This window comes from Aphelocoma coerulescens, chromosome 4 (genome assembly GCF_041296385.1).
Source record: "Aphelocoma coerulescens isolate FSJ_1873_10779 chromosome 4, UR_Acoe_1.0, whole genome shotgun sequence".
Lineage (NCBI taxonomy): Eukaryota > Metazoa > Chordata > Aves > Passeriformes > Corvidae > Aphelocoma > Aphelocoma coerulescens.
In genome coordinates this window covers 23,950,062-23,976,181 of record NC_091017.1, presented here as the reverse complement: position 1 = coordinate 23,976,181, position 26,120 = coordinate 23,950,062, and the positions used below count along the sequence as shown (strand labels likewise).

General features: G+C 41.0%; 1 protein-coding gene across 13 annotated transcripts in view; it reads right to left on the bottom strand.

Annotated features, from left to right (window-relative positions):
- BMPR1B (bone morphogenetic protein receptor type 1B) overlaps window positions 1-26,120 on the bottom strand; it is a 258,012-nt gene that overhangs the window by 64,779 nt on the left and 167,113 nt on the right. Inside the window, exon 1 of one of the 13 annotated variants that reach the window (XM_069013113.1) lies at window positions 20,579-20,637. The exons of the other annotated variants lie outside the window; for them this stretch is intronic. The gene's annotated coding sequence lies outside the window, so the exon portion shown is untranslated. Of the gene's footprint in view, window positions 1-20,578; window positions 20,638-26,120 lie in introns of those variants that run through there. 13 annotated transcript variants of the gene reach the window in all.

Here is a 26,120-nt window from a genome sequence, read left to right as displayed (position 1 = left end):
ACCAACTCATGCAACGGGCCTCATTCTCCATAGAGATCTGTACTTTGCAGTAGTATATGCTGCTAGGATAAGACAGTATGAACGTTGTTCCCCACAGAATAATATGAGAAGGCTGAAGAAAATCTTCCTAGAATCAGAGTTAAACTTTGCCAAAAACCACCTACAAAGAAAACCCCTCTTTATTCACCAGCTCAGATACTAATCTTCATTCACATAACTTTAAATTTAAGTTATAACCTGAAAACTGATTCAAATTTTTATGTTGGGGGTTAATTTCAAGTGTTTCACAGTAGGATTTACTTCCATGCTCTACAGAGCAGAGGTAAACCACCTATTTAATTCGTTCTCCAATACCACCTTTCTGTCTCCCAGAAGTTTGCCTTTATTCATTAACAGAAGGAAGTGATGGAGGGCTGAAATCCTCTCAGTCAAAACACTGCCTTTTGTTTCTCACAATACACTGGGATTAATTTTGTATGAAGACAGAATGCTGCCCTTTGCTGGGATTTTGTCCAACAAATACCATCTATTATTTCATGATTTTAAAAATGTTTGAACCAATGACAATTTGGGGTGAGAAACTTCTGAGTCTAACCACTTGGGCTTTAAACTGCTGTGCATGTCTCCACTATATCTTTTAAAATGATATTCCAGTTCTCATCTCAGTCTTCTAAGTGCTGACAGAAGTGCAGCCTTCAAGTCCAGTGCTGTTTCTCATACATTGAATAGATGCTGATGGACATATTTGAGAGCAGACACATTCAGTGTATAGAAAAGAGTGAGAGATATTGTGGGAGGTGCTGAAAATGAAACTCAAAAGCTCTGGCATTTCCTTCAGAAGGTATAAAACAACACAGCGATCTTAGGAAGCATTATTGTGACGAAAGAGCCCAATAACACAGCTGTGTGAAAAACCCTAGACAAATAATGCTTGTTCAGCTTTTTTACACCGTTTTACAGGCCCTTTTACACCGTTTTGTAGCGAAGCCCATTCTCTGGGTCCTGGACAGACTATAGAAATATTAGTGTTTAATTTTAGAAGACTCTACTATTTAATAGATCATCAAGATGTTAGGATGTTTTTTTCCAACCATTCAATGCAATTAACATGCATATATTGATATTCCACAGGAGCATCAATGTCTTTGCATGGCCAAAGATGGGAGATTATATCCCATTCTCTTCTGCATGCTGCATGAATGTGCACACTGCAGACTGGAATAAAAGACAAGTTTCTGCACTGCTCAGAAAAGCAGCTGGATTTAATTGGGTGTAAATTTACCCTGCAGTGTTTTGTCCTATCTATCAAACAGTAAACTGTCACCTCAGTCATCCTTGTAGGCAAAATAACAAAGGAGCTAATCCTGATTAGGTCTAGCATTGTCTGAATCACATTTATGTTCACCCTGAAAAAACAGGTCACAGAAGTTAATCCAGCCTGCAAAAACATCTAGAACCAGAAAACCCATCAGGCAGAGGACAAGTCATATGCCCAGTCACCTGACATGAGCCATACACCCCCCCGTCTTAGCAAGAATTAACCCACTGCAAAAATATATAACCATTGGCATCCTCCTCAACTTCCTTCCTCTCCTCTCTTCTCTTTCCCAAGTTTCCCAGCAACAAAAATAGAGCTAGCAATACATAAAAGGAAGGTGATTTGCATCCTTGTATATGAATTCTTTAAAAATTTGAGATTTGCTGAAGATTCTTAATCAAAAGGTCTAAAAGAGGCAAAAGTCTGCAGGGAGAAGCTTGTGTTAACATAATCTTTCTGAGGAAGGTGAACAGGGAAAATGAATCCGAAGTCGTCCTCCAGGAGAGCAGTTCATAAAGGAGGTTCTCTGTAAGAGCAATCAGGGGCAGGCTAAAGTTTATCCAAGGCAGGCTACGTTTTATTCCCCTTCAGGCTTGACCAGACACCATACTTTGCTGCTCACAAACTGGCTGGACAAGGAAAACATGTGCTGACAGTTTGGATATCACCAAAATGAAGGTGTCAGCCTTACTCTGAGATCACTCAGCCGGAACAATTGTCTTAGCTCATCCAGAAGCATTTCACTGCTAATGGCCAGCGAGCCAAGTTGCTGGCTTGCTCATTTCCTTCTATGACTATGCGCCAGCACACCTGAATTTTACAGCAGAATAAAGGAAAATCCAGAGAGCTGCTGCTAAACTTACTGCTTATAATGAAATCACTACAAGATCTTTTTATGCAGACCTTTTTTGGGCCATTTTCCAGGATGAAGCAACAGCTGTCTTTGCCAATCTCCTCACAGGCAAAGAAAATTTTCAAGATTAATTGCTCTGATAGAAAACAGGAGATTTTTTTTTCCCTTTGCTTTGTTAATGTTGCTTCTCCTGCAGTCAAGTTTCTATCCTAGAGGCTCTTCCAACTGTGAATTAATTACAGGTTTGATAAGCTGCATACCTGTTGTTCATAGCAATCAGGAGTGGTAAACTTAAACCTCCCTTTTATTTCCTAGAAGACTGTAAAATTAATTTCTCACTTCTCCAAGGAGGCTGATGTGAGGCAATTGTTGATGTTTTCCTATGGTCTGAAGTGTAGCAAAAGGAAACCAGAAAATTGGGCTGTAGCAGATGACAAGGGCCTGAAAACACGGCAACCCTTGCTCTTCCCCTAAAGAGCTTCCAACTAACCCATCAATGAAAGTAGCAGAGCCCATAATCCAGATTGGTGGGTGCCCTTGATGAAACCCATGCTACACAGGATGTTGTCCTTTTTAATTATGACACGTAACAGATGGATATGGCCAAGAACCAGAATTGTTTAAGAATAAGCTCTCCACCCAAACAAAGTATTAATGTGTCACTCTGTATAATAAATACATGACTTGCTATACAAAGAGGTCTAGTTGAATGGCTTTGGCCTTGTCTAGAACTAATTTATTTTAAGTCTATATATAACAAGTTCCTCTGACAGTGAATTGTATAGCGTCTACAAGACAAAAACCGGCACACTTCGTTAGCTACAGAAAGACAGGTGGACTGACAGAAACTTCCACTTAGTGCTTTATTGGCTGCCTGCCATAGTTTGAATGGGGGCAATTATGAAAAAATTGAACACATGACTTTAATAAGCTTCAATATAGATCGCTGTCTGGTGGAAACAGAGCTTTACAATAAGTTACTCTGGGTCTAGTCTTTGCTGCTAAGAACAAATGTGTTGTTTCAGATGTCAATCATATATTCTTGGTATTATTTGAAAAGGTTAGCAAGAATACTGACATGGGGAATTGCAGATGACAGGAAGCAGCCACAGCACTGATCTCCCTCCACATCCTGTAAGATAGCCAGGCTGCCTCCATGCCGGTGGGGAAGTACTTGCCTGAGCATAACACAGATGTGGCAGCAGCACCTGACTCCAGGAATGCACAGTGAAGAGCAGCTGCCGCTGCTGCGGGGGTGCAACATCAGCCTCTGCAAGTGGAGCTGTTCTCTGCCCGCAGCTGAGCACTGCACAGTTCACAGATAAATGAAAAATAACCTTATCAAATATTTAGGATGGACTGTCTTGATGCAAACGTGTCCTTCACACTCATCACAGGGTTTTATAGTTCAAGCTCCCACCTCCAGCAACTGAACTAGCTGTGAATGAGACAGCAAATAATGCATCACTTTATGCTCACCATGAGCTTGGGGAAGCATCACTGCAGCAGTTAACACTTGTTCCATGTTTTGAGCAGTTTTAGTTAAAGTTGAGGTTTGGATGAACCACCAAGTCTCCTTGACAACCAATGGTTTTCCTTCCCCAGCCAAGCACACCCTGCCTTTTATAAAACCATTCACTCATGGTTCCCCCACAAGGGGACTGCTCTTTCAGCAATAGAGGTCTGCAGGGAACTTCTTCAGGACTGAAGCAGCCCACTGACAGGGCAAGCAGTCAGTCACTGGCCCCCTTGCATGAAAGCCTACATGTGAGCCACAGAAATCCAGGCTTGCTGGAACTATTCACATGGGAATGGGGGCAGAGAAACCAACCAGAGCAAGAGCAGCAGTGGTCCCAGCCTCCCATACACATTTTTCCTAATCCTCTAGCAGAAGACGCAGCGGGACAGTTTCTCCCCATCCCCACTCCCACCTGCCACCTCCAGCTCCAGCTCCCTCCCCTGGCAGTGCTGAGGATGTATTTTCATGTACAGCTGCCAGTACTACTATATTGTGCAATTTCAACCTGCTCACAAACCATCTGTAAAAATAGCAATTACTAACAACAGGAACAACATGCACTGATGACAAATCCATATGAGACGTTTCTGACACACCACAAATTCAAATCAGGACAACTCCAAATAATGAACTGTCATAATTTGGTGCACAAATGCAACACGAGAACAACTGGTTAGTCAATAATCTGCAGCATCAGACAGGAGGTCACTGACTTAATGTGAGTCATCAGTGTAATAATTTATGAGAAAGCAGTTACAGTACCAGGAGATATCAAAAGACTATTCTGTGTAAGAAAGGATAAACAAGCCTCCTGCTCAGGGCATGAAATTCACTTTAAGAGCAGTGTTGTGCTTTGGGTAGCATCGCTCCTAGGGGACAAAAACTCGTGAAAAACAAATCCAGAACATCACAAAAAGTACCTTCACCAATTTTAAAACAATTAATTATGAGGACAGATTAAATTGATGAGATTTGTTCAGTCTAGAGACAAGACCCACATTGTAACAGCTCTGAAATAAGTAAAAGGCCTCTGCAAAGACAGATGAAATGTACCCCTGCTCCATGTGCACTTGCACAAGATGAGAAACAAAGGCTGAAATTTGAACAGTGAGATCTCAGACATCCAGAAGATCAAGTTTTCTTCAGAAGCCTGACAAAGAATGGAAACAGACTGTCTACAGAGGTGTGAGAATAAACATTTCCTCTCAAAGGTTTAAAAAATCATTAGACAAATGGGTGTCAGATATGGTTTAGTACAGTGCCTTCAGGTGGAGGGACAGCCTAGACCATTCAAACTTCTTTTCAGACTTACTGTCTGTCACTCTTTAGAAATTTACCTCAAAATCCAAATTCAACTCATTCAAAAACTGAATCTAAACTTCCTAATTTTTAGTACATCAAGATTCTTTTAATGTACTTTTTAATTTCATAACACTGAAATTCTAACTTAGCCTAATGAACAATAAAGGAAATAACCTAAACCCAAAATGTTTCAAAGTAATGCTAATAAAACATGTATTATGGTATTATGGTGAGTGTATTACTGTTACCAAGCCAAAAGACCTATCCTCTACAGAGCTCTTATCAAGATCATTCTGACACAGGAATTCCAAGATTCCAACAATACTGTTCCCATTATTGTATTCACATCAGAATATGAATAGAGGTTAGATCAATTGTAACATCAATCTTAGTGACAGCCTGAAATCCTAGAATCATAAAATGGTTTGAATTGTAAGGGACCTTAAAGATCTTAAAGGTCATCTGGGTCCAACCCTCTGTCCCAGACTGTTATCTCCAAGGAGAAGTTAAAAAAAAAAGGAAAACAACAGCTGAAGAATTGCTAAGGATCTCAGGGTAAAACTGTTTTGAAGAGAAACTGAAGCTTTGGAAATAAGGAGACTACAGTATTTTGGTTTTTCTTAGCTCTGGAGACTCCAAAGTTGCAGCAAGCCTTAAGCTAAATTAAAACATATTTTTATTGCACATTGAACATTGCAGTGTGTTTCTTCGATCATAAAGAGTTTAATCTCAGAAGAACAAAGCAACATTAAAAACCGCACTGTGACTCTACCCATGTTTCCTAATCTCCTCTGAGATTATTTTTAATGCAGGCAAGAAAACATCTCTTTCAAATAAGAAAATCCATATCACATTTGTCTCCAGACCTTTAATTGTTTAATGCTATTTCCCTCGGAAGACGTTCAGTTTCATCTACACAATCATTTTTTTTTTCTTTTCCAAACGGCTAATCAATATTTTGAAATATAAAGCTACTTTATAAACTGCCTTGATTTTTCAAATAAGTCAAACTGAAGTTGTAACAAACAACACAATTTATCGTATCTTTCCCTTTTCAATGTATGAGATCTCTTGTGAATAGCAGCTTCTGTCAGTTGGGGTTTTGGTTGTTAGAGCAGTAAAATTTTGCCTTCCAAAGCTTTATGTTCTTTATGCACAGCTGGAGAACTTTGTATTTAGCAGAGAATTGCCATGTATATATATGCAACTGAACTGTTAATTTATAGGGGAAGGTGAAAAGTAGTATTTGCAGTGTAGTGTGAAAGAAGAAATAGTCAAGCCAACAAGGGTCATGCACAAGAAAGGAGATCAAGAGCCACCAGTCAACTCAGCTGGACTGAAGCTGCCAGGCAATACCAGTTCTTTATTACCAGGAAGAACACTTTCCTTACAGCCTGGATCCCTAACAGGGAAAAGAATGTTTGAAAACAGGGAGGAAAAATGCTATAGCAAAAAGTTCCTTCATGTGTCTTCTCAGGGGGGTTAAGGAAACAGATACCAAGTGCTCGCAATGTTGCAGAAATGTCTTGTATCTTCTTATGGTCTGTAAGTTTCAGGGGAAATCTCCAAAGAGTATGCACTGCTAGAGCACAATTCACCTCATGGATACTGTGCTCAGCTCCATCCAACAGGTACCTCAAAGGAATGCTCTGCCTGAAACCTGCCTTTTGATTACTATGGCTTTGGAGACCTTCTGAAAAGAGAGACCTGACAAGGGCACTGAGCTTTGCTTAGAGAACTTAATCCTTATTCTCCCAGCTGCCAACAGGGAAAGGTTATGTTTTGCTGAAGTAAAAAATTCCTTTCTTAGAATCAAGAGATGAAAGTGGCAGAGAAGAGCAAACACCCCCCCCAAACAGCAGAGTTAACATCCCCTACAGCTGGCTGTTAACAGCAGCAGAAACATCCCTTTTCACTTTGATAACATATATCAAAGTAAAAAATCTCTTCCAGGTGGCATTAGGCATTATAGGGATACAAAAATCATCCAAATAACAATCTGATCCTGTGAGATTCCGAGTTCCTCCCTCCTGTTGAAATGAATGGTGTGGAGGGTGCTACCAATGTAACCTCAGCGATGAATCACATGCCAAAGGCTACAAAGCATAAGCCATTCCAGTGCTACACTGAGCATTACGGGAAATATTTCCCCAAAAAAATTTTAAAAACATTGATTTAAACTGGATGCACACATTGCCATGAGATTTCCATTACTCCTAAAATACTGATAATGTGAGTCCAAAGAAAAAATTGTTCAGTGTTCACCAACTGATTTTTTTTTTCTCCTAAGACCTTTATTTTTATCAGTGGCAGACACACCTAGAGACTTCCAAATGTACTGGGAAGCAATATGGGTGGTGAGGCACCGAAAACAGGTTGCCACAGCAGCTGTGGATGCCCCGTTCCTGGAGGTGTTCAAGGCCAGGCTGAGGTTTGAGCCACCTGGTCTAGTGAAAGGTGTCCCTGCCCATGGCAGAGGCAGCAGTTGGAACTAGATGATCTTTAAGGTCCCTTCCAAACCAAACCATTCCGTGATTCTGTGATATTTAAATATGGGAGGCTTGTAGTAAATATAATTTGAAGCATTACAGTACATTCCAGGAAGCAGCTCTGTTAAGCTTTTCTTAAATAAAATCTTTACCCATGAGCAGAATAGTTTGAACAAGGTGTGTATTTGTTGCAGCTCCTTCAAAGTTCCGACCCAGCCTGGCCCAATAATAAATCAGTAACCCTCCCTGGCTGTACTAATTCGGACCCCAAGGATCTGAAGAGTTAATTTCCTGACAATGTCACCTCCAAAGGAATATGACAGCTCAGCAGGACTTTTCCAGCAGCCTCAGTTCCTGCCTGTGAGAGGCTATGGCAGGCCGTGCAACAGCACAGGGGATGGCGTTGTTCATCCCAATGTTTGGAAACTGATGAGGAAACCAAATGGGTTGACAGACCACGCTGGACTGGAAAGCTGAGAAAAAGCATCGGACACAAAACTGGTAAGCAGCAGAAGTGAGCTGAGAAATCTGGGAACTATAAAAACTCACGTAAGGAGGGGAATGTGCTGGGGAAAATTGAGTCAAGTGAAAAGAAGAGGCGCTGGATGTTTCCCTGCAGCTTAGAATTGCACTTTGATTTGTTGAATCTCATCATTCCTCTGTGGAAAAACCTTTCTGCAAGGTCCTATAAAAACATCCCGTCCCTTCCAAGTGCCAGACACATGGACATTTGCAACCTATTATTTGTGCCACTTTGTTCACTCAAGGGAAAAGTTTTGTGACATGGATATGCATGGTCATTGTGCTGCATCATGCTTTGGTACAATGAGAGGGTGTGCTACATGAGAGGATTTCTGTTTTCCACTTGATTTTTTTCAAAGTCTAAACAATAACCCATAAAACCACAGTATGTTAAAAGCACACTTTTAAAAAAATCATCAACTCACCTACCCACCTGCCTACTTAAATGGCTGAATTAGTGTTACTTCTGCAAGTTTAATAAAGGCTATTTTATTACTGTATGTAGAACCCTTTTTTAATTATTGCCAGAAACTTAAAAAGTAGGTGAGGTAAATAACCATGAGCAGAAAAAAACCTACGAATAAAGGAAAAAGAGAAGGAATGATCTGCAAGCAATGCCACTTGATGCTTTGCTGTGACATGTTTCCCCCAGCAATATCTGGGGGGGAAGCCAGAACAAACATCTAAGCCACTCTCTTTTCAAGTGGTGCCCAATTCTTTGCTCCACTCCTCCATGTGCTCAACCTGAAAACCTCAGTTCCGATCACCCAGCACACTGAGCACTCACAGGCCTCACTGATGCCAGGAAGGCCATGCTTCACCTCAAGTAAGTGCATGCCAAAGGATGGAGCCCAGAGTGCCTCAAAACCAAGCATGTAGCAAAATGATGATGTCACAAGTGGATTTATCCATGTCAGAACATGGTTCCATTGAAAGAGACAGTCCAGGCAAAAGTCCAATTTCCTTCTGTTTTGGTGACGTTATTTTGCAGGCACATCATTGATCTGCTCCACTATGCAGCTGCCTAAGTCCCAGGGACCAGCAGAAAGAGGAATCAACAGCAAGGAGCTGTACACTGCTGCTCACATGATAAATTAGGCAGGCTTTACCCAAATATGAAACCACAGCCTGGGGTGTCTTCTTCTAGCCTGAACCGTCCTCTGCCTTGATGCTCCACCTGGTAAATGGGGGGACAGATATCCCTTTGTCTAAGCTTGGTGATTTGTAAAACTGAACTGAAGTTACAGTTACATTAACGATATTATAATGATGGGTGTCTCAGGAAAAAAAAAAGTGTGAGGGAATGAATAATTATGGCCTCAGCAGGATTTTAATAGCATGTGGTAAATAAGGTGCTGCTCACACAAAATAAAATAACAAATAGGGACTCATTAAGTGAGGGCTGCTCATCCTTTACACTGAAGAAAGCAGGGGTCCAATGGAAAAGTTAATCTGTTATCATGCAACTGAAAACTGCACAGCAATGCATATGCACAGAGGTCAAACAAAGGTTGCGTATACAACATAAATGCAGACAATTTGAATGCAGCAGTAGGAAAGGTATTTTCAGCTGGTTTGGGCTTGTGTAGCATGACTTACTTGGTATATGAAACTTAACAGTTGACATCATTTAAGGTTTATAAATTTTCTTTCTAAATGCCACATTACTCTCCTTAAAATGTATTACTTTCAGTGCATTAAGGACTTGGTTAAATTCTTTGGTTCAGATCAAGCAGGAGATCAGATTAACAGATTCAGTCATGGAGTGCTGAGGTTGGAACACACACCCTTCCTCTGCCACATCCCTTCTATGTTTCTTGCAAGGAGGCCAAAACATGGATGCCTTCACAACTGAAGATCCTGTCTGAGAGTCAGGCAAATGAATGACAAACTCTGCCATTCTGCAAGGGAGATTTATTCTCCATCATTTTAGATTAAGCTGCCCCAAGAAAAACAACAGGAATGTAACATGGCAGTACCTCACAGCCTAAGTGGGCTTCCACCACTCAGATTTTGAAAGCCATTTCGTCCATCATACGAAATAGCAGCAGTCTGTTACTGTTTATAATGTATCTACAAATATTTCTATGGCCTTTGTCGCCAGTGGAGACAGCTACTCCCAATTAATATCTGTCCTAAACAGTTCTGTGGAGTCAGACTGCATTATTATTTCCATTCTGCAGGAGAGAAGGTAAAACAAAAGAACAGACCAGATTCACAGGGGCATCTTTGTGACTAACTCCCACTGAAATGAGCCAAACTTGGTTCAACTGCAGAACTTCTGTGGATCTGGATCCACAAATCAAATGATCATCTAGGTGGGATTATTCTACAAAGCTTTTTATCTTTGAAAAGTCAATAGTGAACTAAACACAAATTTTTTCAGAAAATTTAGCTGTATAATTTCCTTCGGTAAAGAGTTGCTTACTACCACCAAAATATTAAACAGACAAGAGAAACTGGAGCAGAAGGAGTGGTAGGGTTATACCAAATGCTTGCAATGATGGGTTTAATAGCTCTTTCTCACACTGCTCATAACTGAAATTTCCCCTAATACTGTCTATTTATTGTATAAATAGAAAAAATAGCATGCCAAGGCACACCGAAAATATAAAAATCATTAATGCTGTCACACAGAAAGAAAAAACTTGTCATTCTAGCCAACAATTTCAAAAGCACAGATTTCTATATATTTTTTATATTTATATAAAAATGTGACAAAGATTAACACCACAAACTTTACTTAGCTCTGAAAAATCCTTCTAGTGTAGACGTAAGTGTTAAACCTAAACTAGTGTAAGTGCAAATCTAACCACAGGACCACAGCACTCCTCTAGCTCTTCAATCCAAGTGTGGAAGGTGTTTGCCCACTAGTACAAACAGTTTGCTTGGAGAGAAGTGGGAGCAGTGCACCATTCATGAGAATTTTTGCAGCAGTTCTCATCTTTGCTATTTGTCCTCCACTTCCCAGCATGTCCGTGGCAGGGCTGCAGCCCTTCTCCAATGTAACACCCATCTAAGAACTGCTCACTGAGAGCAGGAAGGTGCTTCCCAGAACCAACAATGTCATCTTAGTGCCAGGACATGAAAGCACACAGGTGGCAGAGTTTGTTGTCAGTAGGTGCTGTCACCCATGGCTGTAAAGTCCCAGACTGAACTCCCTCCTTGCTCTCTAAAGTTCACAGGACTGCAATCACATTGCTTATAGACGTGGCAGAAAGACAAGAACTTTTTCACCTATTAAAATCCATGTGTTTTAGAGACAGAATTTATTTTCCCTTATTTTTACACCAGCTAGGCTTTACTTCTCTTTGTTACCTAAAATAACCGTAAGATAGTTGTTACAAAAGGAAGGCTGTAACACTAGGTTTATTTTAGCACTCTTTGGTGGCTGGATGCTAGCTGACTGCACAAACATGTTCCAAGGGAAAGAAGCTTGGTTAAAAAGGTTAGGTTTCTACACAAAAACTGTCCAGGCAGTTGATGTGCTTCCATAACTTCGTGGCATTCCATTTTATTTGTTTAGGACATTTAGTCTGCTTTTCTTTGGTGTTACTATTTTATTATTGCACAAAACATGTACATGATTGTCTTGCATGTCCACAGACATAGAAAGTGTCTAGGACTCTTTTTTGGCCCCAAAAAAAAAGAATTTCTGGGGGATTTATGTCAAAGTTATAATAGAGTGCTTAATTAAAAAAAAAAATAACGAAGTACAATGACAGCAGATATTCCAGACTGAATCCTTCTCAGGTTGTAGAAAGCACAGCATCTTCTGTGATACATCTCTCTGTCACAGAGAACAGCCAGCCTAAGACAAGAAGTAAAACCCCTCAAAAACCAAAGCACTGCAGAGTACTGTTAAAAACCACCCCCAATGATAGTGCCAGCTATCACTGGCTGCTGCTAAAGATACTGGATCCAATCACAAACATTTTGGAGAACCCCATTTTAAAGAGAATGGACCGGTAAAAATGTCAGAATATCACTACACTTTGGAATCTGGGTTTGCATGGGAATTGTAATTAAGAGAATTTCTGCACATGTAACACAGCCACTAGCAAGGAGAAACCATTACACATACCAGCATCTCTATTTCATACAGGGCAGCAATTCCATGCCCAAATTTTCCCACATGAACAAGACGCTCCCTAGACAGTTTAATCCTCACTGTCCAGCTAAAATGCCTACTGCAGCTGTGCTATCCCTTTTTGCAGCAAAAACCTTCTCGAATTTTCTTCTTTACAGCTATAGCTAGAATTTTTATCTCTCCTTCTTTTTTAAAGGGAAGACATGGTAGTAACAACTGATCTGGACGGAACCAGATGTAAAATTTTACAAACCCCATAATAACTTCAGAAAATCTTATACTGTCCCTCTTTTCACTGATGACCTCTGGTAAACATTTACTTATTTTCCAGTTTATAAGGCAGCAAAAACAATAAATAAAGTACATCTCCAGGAAGCTACTAACAACTGAACTGCTAAGAGAACATACAGAAAACTACATTTAAAAAATAATAAAGCTTATGAGATGTTCCAGCTTTTTGAAGACTGATCTGAAAAAATGCTCCCAAAGTCTAAATTTGTTTGCAAAACTGAAGTCGGTAATGACAGATTCAGAAGGTGGAAATGTTATTTCTTCATCTGTAGCTGTATTTTCAGCTGGTGACTTCCCACAGGCAGCCATCATTCATTCAACAAAATCTACTTGGTGGCCCTTAATCAAACAGAATACATTTAACAATTTAAACAAAATACTGAGTTTTCACTTGTTACTCAGTCACAATAGAAAAGAGGTTAATATAATGTCACATTTGCCTAATTAATATGCATTCAGATTTTAGAAGAGGTATTAAATTAATAATTTATTTAATATATATGTTGCTTGATTGCAGCATATATCAATATAGAATTAGATAGTCAATTTCAGACATTTCAGACTAGAATTTCTATCCTTTTTACTACTAAAGGAAAATGTAGCTGGCTGCTGTTAAAGTTCATTCTGTATACAAGTTGCCATGGTTAGAAAAAAAATAAAAGTTCTCTTGCTGCTTAGGCTGACCAGTAACAAAACAAAGCCTCAAATGAAAAACTGTTGATGGTACCTAACCCAGGTAAAGGAAGAAACTAAGCCCATCTGTTTCTGAAGCTATGTCACTCATGCTGATTTTCCCAGCGCTCTGCAGAGTCACCAAGATATTCTGTGTTTGGGAAGAAAGAGAAATTTGCTAGAAACCTCCTGCAAATGAAACCCAGCTGCTTAAGCACAATCCCAGATGTCTCCTGCACTGTGTGGCTTTGATACATTAAATTGAGCATAAGAAAGAGATGAAATATTTATGAAAATTAAATTTGCAGTATGCATGTCAGTAATCCTGAAAAATATTTTTTTCAAGCAAAGACAGGAAACCACATTTTTCACCCAATCGGCTTAGGTTAGGATATAGTGGTGGTATTCATGGAGCTCCTAAGGTGCTTACATTTCATGCAGGCTGCTTGGCTTTTATTCACACCACTTACTCCAGAAACAGGGACCGCAGACACTGCCTGTGACACCAGCGGAACAAACATTTATAAACAACATGTTCAAACAAATTACTATGTTTTACTCCTTAGCCATCAAAAGTTCAGTATTTCGAAGGCTGGGAAGAAGCTCAAATTCCACTGAGCACTCTGGGTAATGATAATGTGTACTGGACACCAAATACTGCTGGAACAAACAAATGTGCCCTCTTTCACACTCAAGGGAATGCTACCGGACACTTAAGCAATTTCATACATCCTGACACATCATCAGGCTATTTGTTCCCCAAAATTTCATACTTGTATTGGGTTCCTCAAAAGAGCAGTGGGGGAAAAAAAGATTGTGGTAAAAGAGAACAGAAAGCATAAATTAAGATAACATTTACAATTAAGTGAAGCCATGGAAATACTAAATACCTCAATTTTTCCCATGGTAAATGTCTTGAATAAAACCTCCAAAGATGGATAACATCTCTGGCTCTCCACAGTCCAGGTCTTGCCCATCCCAGTAGATCTGTTATCACTGTGATAAGCTCTACTACAGAACATGACCAGGTTTTCCTTTCCCAGCACTTCTACATTTCATCCCTCTGCAAACAGCTGTCTTGGAAAGGGTAGCACCCCCTTTCAAGATGCCCTTTTCTCTCCTTTGGGGAATTGAGAAACCCAGAAAAAATTTTTAGAAGTTAATCTTTGTGATCATTTGGCACTCTGTTACTTTGAAACCCTGCTTGATACAAATATCCTTTCGAATACAGAACTATGACTTAACACACACAGATGTGATCTTCTTAGCAAAGCAAAGTGAGTACAAAAGGCTAATATTTATACTGTGGATTAGTAATAAAGGGGCTGCACTTCTCTGTGCAGCTCACTGAATGTTTCTAAAACAGAAACCAAAAGGTCATTAACTTCAGCAAAGCAGGAACAGAGACAAATCTGACACTTCCCATCACCCTTGTGCTCCTTAAACACCTCCTGAGTGCGTTACAGGGCCACCGGATGAGCCAGGACAGCAGAGCTGTCCCAAAGGAGACCAGGAGTTTATTTGAAGAAGCCCAGCAAGCAACATTTCCCAAACTCTCTTTCAAAAGAGGAGCAACGAATATCCTATTTCCTTTTCATGGAATGTTTATATGCTACAGCTTGAGTACCTTTTATGCTGCCAAGCCAATGCAAAGCCACATTTCAGCACAGGAAGAACAATACACTTGCTTAGTGTGCACATTTCGATTTGTTACAAGAATACATTGTGTCTGAAGCAACAGCCCAAAATCTGCAGATATATGATCAGTGCCATTGCACTATCACCATAACTCCACAGAAGAACATCATAAACATCAGTAGCACTAGAAAATAAGTTCTCTACAGTTAGTTTCCAGTGTCAAATGCTAAAAAACAGATGAGCTGCAAATAGAGGTTAGTTAAAAGACAAGACTGTCTTTGGTCTGGATAATTAAACTGACACAATCACTAGCCCTGTTCATTTTCTAAAGGAGCAAAGTCTCCTCTTCTGCAAATTACTCAAGGAAAAGAATAGTCCTGTGAGTCTCAAAAGGACCATTAAGTTTAAAATCACTCAGGTCTTTGAAGTAACCTGCTCAGTAAATGCTTCATGGTTATTTTGGCTAACACATGGCACATCTAGTTTCAGTCCACTTCAAGTATTCTTTCTAGTGATGAATCTGGAACAACAGGCATTCAAAAATCACACAAGTGAAGTATTTGCCACACTGCAAAACAAGTCAGGCCTTCAAACTCGGTATCTCTGTCAAGGCCAGGCAGGTGAGGATGGGTGATAAACTCCAGTTCAAAACAAGTGGTGCAAAGTACGTTTCTTATGTCCTGAGTTGAACAGTATCTCCTAGAAAAACAAGGAGGGAGGGCATGAAAGAAGGAAAGACCCATGTACTGCTATCTTCCCTCCAGGTATGATGCTGAAGAGATGACATTTCAAACATCTGTAATGCTCACCATAAGCTAATTTCATTGCTGATTAATAGTGAGAGATTAATATCCGGGGACGCCACATAACAGCTGCAGTCTGAACCCCGTGAACACAGACATGGTCATGCATTTCACAGCTGGGTTCAAAATTTAAGTGGATTTTCCTGTATGGTTACTAGGATCAGTTTACAGTTGAAACATTATTACTTTAAATGAGTGCTGTACAACTACACCACGCAGCTATCTCTGAAGTAACACAGCCCAAGGGTTACCTATCCTCATGCTTCCTGAATCATCCTTCCACTCAACAAGCCAAATTGTTCAGGTCCTATCTCCTAATTCCCACCACTTTTTTACCTTTAAGTCTCTAAGTGTTAAAATGCATGAAGGAGTAACAAATGTCAGAGGTGGAGGTGGCAATTCTCCAGACAACAACCAGACCAGCAGGTCAACATGAAATTCTTTTGGCTTATACCAAAGTACAGTACTGCCTGCTAAATCCCTTAAGCAGTGAACTGTCTGACAAATAATTAGACCAAAAATGTCGTTGCATCAGGTTTATATATTCACCAGATTGCAACAACAATTGACAATTACCTCTCCTCAAAGTCTCTGCAGCTTTGGATCCATTAATCATAAAGGTTGGTATGTCACTCCACTGTGTGAAGCTGAGGTACAACAACAGAGAGCAAAAAGGCATAAGCTTCTCCTCGAAGATACAACTGGTTCCTGCTCAATTTTCTCATACTTTCTCCCCCATATTTTTCACAAGTGCTACACTCTTTCATTCTGAAAGACTTCTCTGTGATTTCCACACATGACTTGAGGACAAGGCTGCAACACAGTCAACTTTCTGACTACTCAAAAGATGCTCATTTGTAGCACCACTTGGGATGCCACCAGTGGTAATATGAGAAGATGGAAAGATCTGACAAATCAACATCCTGCCTCCACCTCATATGAGTAAGATGGGCAGGAAAATCTCAAGGTTTTCATAAAGCTCCATTTTTACAGAAAGTTATGGCTTACACTTCATTCCACGTATAGGACTGACACAGCTACGCAGTGACAGATGCAAAGAAATTGGGCCAAACCTACAATTTTGCCCCAAAGCTCGGCCTCTTATGAAACATACATTTTTGGGAGATTTTTGTTGTTTATTTGGGTTTTTTCAAGCTGAACTTTGCTCAGATTATGGGATAAAAGAGTTTTTAAACAAAGAGGCAGGTTTGGTAAGAACAGCTTTTTCCACCATTTTCCTTGACAGTACAACTCTCTAGGTTGCATCATCGAACTCAAGTAAGCATTTTTTCTAACCATTCAGTTGAATTAGCTTTTGGCCTCCATTATTTATGATTCAGTTTTCAAAAAACATTACCTTTTCTGACTTAATTCTTGAATACTTTCTTCAGAAAGAATCTCCTTGAGTTTGAATTCCAGCCTGAAAAATTACCCTAACTTTGCAATGCAAGATAGAAGCAGAAAATAGTGCTCGGTCCAAAAGCCTGAACACAAGACCCACAGTTCAGTCTGAGTGAACTGCTCTGCCTTTCTTCCTTATACTTTGATCTCAAGTTTAGAGAAAACTAAATTCAGCCAAAAATACTCCAACAAACAGACATGAACAACAGCCAACACTGGTCATGAACAAACCATGTCAAATACATTTCAATTCCCTCTAGGATAAAATATAGGCCTTGTGGACATAAGACAAGTAAAATCCCATGTGAACTGGAGGATGAGGCTAGCACTCAAAAACATTCTTAAGAAGTTGAAGAAATGTTTGGGAGAAGCTGGGGTGCTATTCAGACACCATAACACAATATTCAGCTGCTATGACAATGCATGCACAAAAGCAATTGCATAAATAAAGAAATGCTCAGGTCTGAGTCCTGCATTTTGAGGAACATACAGAGAGACTGAAAAATGCACAGCAAAGTTCAGCAAAAGTAACTGGACGTACTCAAGACCAGACAAATAGAATTGGGCTTGAGCTAGCACAAAGACAACACCTAAGACTAATTTTTCTAGAGGTGAAAATAAGGAGACACTGGAACTGATTGCCTGGAAACCTGTGGTCTCCTCATCACTGAAGGGAAGCCAAATCTTGGTAAAAATACATGTGTGTGTCAGAGGGATTGACTAAATTCCTAGCATCTAGTGCAAATCAGCCATCACATTAAAGATCGAACTATATTTAATATTAGTAACCATGTGGAACCATCAGGATCTCCCCAGGTATATGTACAGCCAAAAGGCAAACTCCACAGGTAAGTAATTCATGTCCTCACTGTGATCATCCTGCAAGGAAACAGAAGCTTTGAGGGAATAAAGAATAGATGTATCTACTAAGCAAATTTAAGCTAGAATTATTAAAGCTTTACAAGATCTTGCTCTCAGCCTGAGGCATGGACTGAATTACTTAAAAGACCTCTTAATTTCATTTTAAACTCTCTTTTCATAACAATTTCTGGCCTTGAAACTGACCCACAACCCAAAGAGTAGGAGAAAGCAAAGTGTTACCTTGACGTAATTAAAAAGAAAGAAATACATAAAGAATACAATTATATAATGCATAGCTTACCAAGATTTTTTCCCCACAGATTTAGCTCCTGAAATTATCCTCAAGCACTCAGCTTCAATTGCCATCACTTTGTCTTTCTTTATTTGCTGAAAGATTTTGGGCTGCAGCTGCTGAAAGCACCTGTGGGAAACCACTGGGCACTCCCTGGCAAAGATTCCCCAGCACAAGCCTCTCACCCTCTGAAAGGTGCTGGCAAACAAAAAATACACAGTCCTTGGGAGGAAAAAACCCTGTGCTGCACAAGACACTAGTTGCATTTCATAAAAAAGCTTGGACAAGTGCTCAAAAACCAAGAAAAGATTTGACTCCCAACTGGCAGGGAAGTTGGGAATGTACTTCAAATGCAAACAGTGAACTCAAAAGCAGCTAGGTTTCAAATTACTGGGAATCTCCTACTGACACTAGTAATTACACTGTTGATAAGACACTGTATCTGAGGATCTTTTCTTCTGACATAATTTTTGCATGCTCATATTTGTGCCTGGAATTCTGCAGAGAGGGAAAAATCCTGGTCTCTTCTGGACAACCCAGGTTTTCTGTGAACATCACTCAGCAGCCCACTGCTTTTCTTCCACAGATCTGCTAATCCCCTTGCAGATGTTCCTAAGTCAGAATACATATGATTTCCTTGAAGGTCATTGCACCAAGATTCTCAGGATCTTTAGGAGCACATTATTTTGGTATGGATAACACTGAGGATAATCTAAGACCCCCCTTGACTTCCAGGGATCTTGCACAAAGAAAAGTGTCAAAGCATTTACTCATCAAAATTTTAAAAGGGAGCAGAGAACCTAATAAGGCTCAGGTACATTTCTGACTCCTGGTTTCAGGGAAATTGATGCAGCCCCAGCTGCACTCTCCACTTCGGCAGCAGAGGGTGCTGCCAGAATACTGAGGGCCCCTGCAAAGATATTCAGGACTGGTCAGTCAGGTGTGACTGCAGTTTGTCCAGAGTCTCCATGTCACACAAGTATCACTTAGGAAGAACAGCACCAGTTAATGGTTTCAAACTAGTTTTTCAGTATCATCCGAAGTCCATAAAATTTGTCAATCCCATGCCAAACTGTATGGCATTCTCACTCCTACGCCTCATACACAGCTTCTGCAGTGATGCCTGAAAATGAAGTCAAACATTAGATAAAAACCATCACTACAGTAGTTTTGTGATTCAAGGAGAAAATGCTGACCAAGGACTGCAAGCTTGAATCTGAACTGCACACACTGTTACACTTGGTTAGGACTCCTGCAGACCAGCTGCTGCTCAGAATCCTGCTCTGCCATCTACCACGGTCTCTCCAAGCCCAGCTGCTCCCATGGACACTGCACTCACTTCCCACCACATGAAAGCTTTCAGGACAAATGAACTGCACGAGTGGCACTGCTGTTTCTTCTGCTCCTTAGCTTTAGCATATCTTACTCAGGAAGCCAGAGTAAAACCATCTCAAGCATCAGGGAAACTCATGGTTGGCGCTCAAGAGCTGTAGGTGAAGTCACAGAAAGTTCACCTGTTTGGTTAACACAACTGACTAATTTATGGGGAAAAAGAAAAAAACTTCCTTGCTATGCATATTTTTTTTCTCTTTTCAGATGTGGTTATCAGCTTGCTAGCTAAATGCTTTGTAATGAAAACATCCAAGCCAAAACATTCAGGAGTGCTTCATTAAACTATTTACCAGTTTCCTAGAAACACCAAGCTTAACACAGAAACGAGTCTTCAATGACAGTAATTTCATAGTTCTTCCAAAGAACATCAATACATGAATGAAGTGCTACTGTAAAGTACAATTATAAATTCCCAAAAAAACCTCCTGAAAATACGTCAGCTCATTTACTGTGCCCAGAACTTGTTTTCAAATGCAATTTTTGTATGTTTCAAAATCCTCTAATACACACTCCTTATTTTCATCTCTATAATGAATAAAACTACTATGATTCTGCTGTCAATCACAATTCTGCCTTACTGCAATCTCTGTTTACTGCTAATTAGTGTCTCCTTTTCTTATTAGCTATGTCAAATTTTTGCTTCTTGATGGGTAAATATGGCATTTTCACTTACAATTAGCATGATGCTTTCCTGCTAAGACTGAAACATGAACAAATTCGGTCTTCCTACGAAACCAGCACAACGTTTCCTATGTCCATAGCTACTAATAAAAAACCCACTCGCTTTTAAAAGGGGTAACCAGACAAAAGTTACAAAAAGCATAAGCCTGAAACGCTCAAGATTTCTAAAGGAAGATTTAATATAACACAGCTTCTTTAAAACTTCTTTTGAGCGGCGCAAGTTGCCCCAAGTGGCACTATCAGAAAGCGAACAGCAGCGAGAGCAGCAGCTCCCGCCGCCCCATCGCGCCGGCTGTCCCCGCACGCCGTGCGCCTCCGGAGCATCACCCGCACGGCCGCACCCAGCAGCACCAGAACGGCAGCCCGGAGCTAAAATCCTTCCCCCCTCGCCCCGTCCGCGGGCACCTTCCCGCCGCCCGCTCCCCCCTCGGTCCGCGCGTCCCTCCCCGCTCACCTCGGGCGTGCTGCCAGCGCCGCTCCGGCTCCCAGCGAGAGCCGCGGCTCCGGCCCCGCTCCGCCCGCCGGCCCCGGCCGCCTCCTCGCCGCGCCCCCGCCCCCGGCGGCTCCTGCCCCCGGCCGGCCCCGCCAGGCAGGGCAGGGCAGCGCTGGCGGCGGGCCCGCGGGAGGCGGCGGGGCAGCGCCCACCCGCCGGGCTGCGCCCCCGCGGCCGGACACCAAGGGGCAGCCGGGCCGGAGGCGGCGCGGGGGAGGCGCGGCCGGGAGAGGTAGCCCGGGCTCGCCCTGCCCCGGCACAGCCCCAGCCCCGCAAGGAAGCCGGAGCCATCCCGCCAAACGGGGCTTTCGCACATCAAACGCTTCCTCGGCCCGGGAAGACGCGCTCCGGACCGCGACCCTGCCCCGCGCAGAAAGCCCTCGCCGGCAGCCGATGGCAGCCAGGAACGAGGAGGGACCGACACCGCCGCTCCTGCCCGGCGCGGTTTCAGAACGGGCACCCTCCCTGCAGCTTGTCACCGCACAACTGCTACGAACACCTTCTGAGCTGGTGTCATTATTCAAGGGCTGAATGAGCTGCTCTAATATTTGCGAAGTGCAGGATTTCCCTATAGGCCTGTTAGTGAATCAGCCACACATACGGACTTAACCTCACCCCTCATGGGCACACATGCACAGCAGTTGTGTCACTCCTCCGCTGCGCGCACTTAAGCAAAGCCACCTCATCTATGGCTAGGGTTTATAGACCTCTACGTCAGCAGGTTATCAGTGGATGCAAACTCACAGAATCATTGAATCAGATAAAGTCTGAAGAGACCTCTAAGATCAGCAAGTCCAACAGTTAACCTAGCACCATCATGTTCACCACTAAACCACATCCCCTAGCGCCACATCCACACAGCTTTTGAACAATCTACACACTGGCCCCTTATAACAGGAACAAGTTTTAAACGAGTCTTATGCCATCAAGCAGCAGAAGTATGTGGTCCATGTTCTTGAGCAAAACACAGGTGAGATCCTTAAAACACCTCAAAATGCAGCAATATAATGGGAAAATTTTCAAACTGATGTACCATAATAAAAAGAGGCTCCCAACTACCACTAAGCAAAAAAAAACCCAAAAAATCAAATGAGCAGGGGTAAGCCAGGTATTTTCAATTAAACTCCTAATCAGTATATAGTATTAATTAATGACAGCACTATTATTTTTGTCTATAAGAATGGGAAAAGTAGGGTTTGTGATTCATCAGGTCACTTGTGACAATGTTTGTTCAGTTTGGCACTGATATTGGACTGCTGTAGCTTACAGAAGCCTGGCATCTCAGTGGGTAAATTCCACTACTACACTTCAAATGGTATTTGGCTTCAAACAAGTGATCCCCCTGAAACTTTCTGGGGAAGATCCACATCTCTGATGATGCTTAGTAAAATGGAAATCTTTGAAGTGGCTGCCTAGCAGCTGCCAAACAACAATTAGTAGTAACAGAACAAAATTCACATTTATGTCACTGAGAGCAATTTGGCCACAGCATTCATAAACCAGACCTTGACCAGGTATCATAAATGTGATGAGCATTACTCTTGTTTTTCTAGTGATGAATGGAATTAATTTTTTTCCTCATCATTTTGTTTAAAACTCTTACTACCTGCTTGATTACTACAACAACTTACAGTGCGACTGCAACACAGACATCCATTTTCATGCACATTAATGGAATGCATCATTTATGTGAATATAATCATTATGTCAATATTATTTTTCAGTCTCTCACATGTTTTCATTGCAATATATAGCAAGAAAGTAACACAGTAGCATCTAAACTATTTATTTTCTAATATGACTTCTAATTGCAGATTTGCTCCATGCAGATCAGTTTTCATGGGAAAAATTACCTTAGTTTTAAAACTCCTATTTAACCTGCACGTGGTCTTCTAAAAGCATGACAGACATTTCCTTTCCAAATTCTCATTTAAAAACCCTCTTAGAGTAATGCTTTGTCATCTGCTGTCATCTGCTTAAAATATTTGTTAGTAAAATTAAAAATCCCAAATTGCCACATATCACACATTGTATACTACAGAGCAGACCGTTCTTCCTATGTCAAACACAGGATGGCATTCCTATGACCTTTTTGAATGCAAGACAGAGAAGATTATCTCTGTTTTGGACACTTGGGATGGACACCACCAGCCTCAGCTGTGTGACCTTAAAGGACTAGATGAATTCAGAGCACCAAATGTCTGAGTCTGAAAGATTGCCTTTGAAAATATGGGGAATCCAACTGAGATGCTTTTAGGATGCCAGCAGAATCAATACATCAAGGAAAGGAGCTTCTTGTGCAGACTGAAGCAAGCGTTTAAAATCAGTGCCCAACAGGTGTTTGTTAGGGTGGGGGTGGCAGGAGGACTCTTTTAGACTCAGACTCAATGATGCATCTCTGTAAATTACGTGGTTCTTTGCACATCCATACAGGGTATATGGGCATCAGGGGATATTCTTCTTTGGGAGAGTGGCCAAAAAGAAAGAATGAATTACTTTACACACACCTTGATCACTTTTTGAAGAAAAACGAGGTGGTGGGGAAACATGTTACATGGTAGCTCAGGACACCATTGTCATGAATTTGATTACAGAAGAGGTTTCATCTCCTGTCTTGTATTTCAGAGTTTCACACCTTACCGCAAAAAAACACTGTCCCATTCAGCAGAGCAAAGAGGTGACAGCACAGCGGAGGGAAGAGAGAGGTTGTCCTGCTCATGTTTCTGTTCAGAGTTCAAGGTGTGAGCTGCAACTAAGGAATCTTTTTTATTGTGCTTTTTCAAGGAGCAGCTGGACAGTCCTGTTGTTACTAAAGCACAAAGGAAAACAAATAAGTGAAGCAAGCAAAAATGCACTGTAGTTACAAGGGTTGTAGGCAGGCTCTCAGTGTTCATGGATCTTCCAGTCAGTCCTTGGGAATACACCAGTGTCATACACTTCCATATAAAGAGTGCAGAAGCAAGCAAAAGTATTGTGAATTATTGTCCTGATAGGGACATTATATTTCTAAAAACAAGAAGAAATTTTTCAAGTTATCATAAGTGTGGGAAAAAAATATTTCACATCTCAGAGGATGACATCATTGTTTCCATAGTTGTTAATGTTGTCAATGATGTAACAGTATCTTTTCTTTCTTCCTGCTAATTATGCTATTTCCCTATATATTTTGTGTTCTGTAAAAGCTCTTTGCCCATTAAAATCCTTTTCTAAGCAGAAGCCCAAATCAAGAAAGTCTAAATTAACAACATTTCACTGCTGCTGTCTTTGTTTTCCTAGATAAAAAACAATCCAGTACTTAAACTACAGTAAGTAATATTCACAAATGGAAGGCTCTTCCTTCAGATAAAACCTGTTTACATCTGCTTTCTCCAGGAAAGCTGGCAGAAATTAATTCTTTAAGGCATTATTCTCTAATATTTTTTTCACTTTGTGGTGAAATACAGCATCCCCCTCCATGGAGCACAAACTCAAAAAGAATAAAAAGATGCTTTCGCTCCACTTTGAAAAATTGAGGCATTCAAACCCAAGGACAGGCAGACAACAAAAGCTGTGACGTGCTTAGAAATCCCTGAAAAGACTTTTAAAAGGGACTAGAGATGTGAATTGAACCTCTTTTGCCCAAATTTCTTCTCTCTTGCCCCGCTCTACCAGTGGGGATGCTCCCCCAGCAGCCTGAGAGGAGCCGTGCCCCACAGACCCTGTGCAGGGCCAGCCCCTGCCTTGCACAGCCCCCTTGCCCCTGTGGCCCAGCTGAAGGGGCCATCTAGTATTCCAGGCACGTATTCCTCTGGGTTTTGTCTTTTTTTTTCTTTTCTAGAGATCTGCCAAAGTTTCCCCTCCCCTCTGACATATACACACCCCATTTGGAAAGGGTAAAATGGGAGCAAGGGAGAAAATCCCATAACTTGTCCAAAGCACGCAAGGATGATTTGTGTTCTCACTCATGGGGTATGACTGTCACTGTTGATCTGCTTTCAGGCCTAGATTACATCTGATAAGGGCTGACCTTATTTGAGTATTCACACATTATGCACTCATGGAGAGCATGTGGACACAAAAGTCCCTCAGATGTTCTAGGCATCAATCACGCTCACAGCGTGGAGGCTGCCAAACTTTTCTTCCCTTAACTCAGGAGAGGAGAGGGTAGTCCAAGACAGACTTAATAAAGTTTAAAGCTGTGCCACAGTATATTTGGGGCCCATTGTCTTCTAAAAGTGTTCTTTTCAACAAATTCTCTGCAGTTACCACGGGCAACAATTCGTCTTTAACAAATTGGGGTGGACTGTGTGCAGACGGTCGGGAGGAGGGGAAGTGAACAAAAGGCTTGCCAGGCCCATTAAATAAAAGCCAAACAACCAAAACTCTTCTGGTTCTTAGTTGCCCCATACTTACAAAAACAAAGTGGGTTCTCAAAATCATTCTTAAAAAGAGTCTTTCCAAAACACACCTTAAATCAAATCACTTCCTTAAGAACTCATGAATCTCTTGTTTACAACATGCAAATAATTTTACTCATTATCACAAATTAACACATGCTTTTATAAAGAATATACTATAACCATCACTGATGACTAAAACATTTCATCTGTTGTAATGACTGACACCTCTGTTGCACCTTTCCCAATTTCACAAGAACTACAAGTGGTTTTATAAACCTTCTGCTTTTGTCTGCATGTTCATTTGAAATTGTGAGAAAATAAGAGCACACAGCAGGTAATGCAGGTGCTTCTCCGAAATGTATTTACCAGTGGGCCTTTTCTTAATTTGTAAAGTCTAAATTCTCATATAGTATCATCCTTACAGATGAAACTGACTCTACAGACTGCAGACTTTCATGGAAACAGACAAACTGCCCAAATAAGCCATCATACCTAGCTCCCAAACACTTTTTATTCCCCATGTATGTGGACTACTCTCAAATGTATTCCCCATATATGAAACTACTCTCAAAACAAAGTATGATTTGCTTTGCTAGATCATGCTTTTTGACTCCAAAACTTATTTAGGCTATGTAAACTTACTTTCTTCCACAGCTGGCGACTCCAGCAGAAACAGTAAGCTAACAGTAAGCATTATTTTCATATGGCTGGAAGTAAGTAAGTAAAAAATGCAAATACTCATCAAAAAAAGCCTTGGACAGGATGCCATGGAGAGTTCAGTGTGTTTTCTCTTTTCAGTTTTAGATACTTTTAATGATGGAGGGTTTGTTGCTGCAGTTTAGGAAATCAGTTCACAGTATGATGCATCTTATCATGGGGAAGTTCTGCTGCTTTTCCAGAGCTGGTTGGTTGAGGTTTTTTCCTTCCAATTTAGGGCCATTTATTTCTTAGTTATATATCAGAAGTGACTGATCCTTGAGAAAAAGGAGCAGCACACTGCCAAGAGAGGTGAAAAGACCTTTGGACTAAACCATAGGAAAACTATATTGAGAAGGATGTGGTTTTCAGGCATGATATCCAAGATGAGAGCATGAAGAAATCCACTACCAGTTCTACTGGGTTTT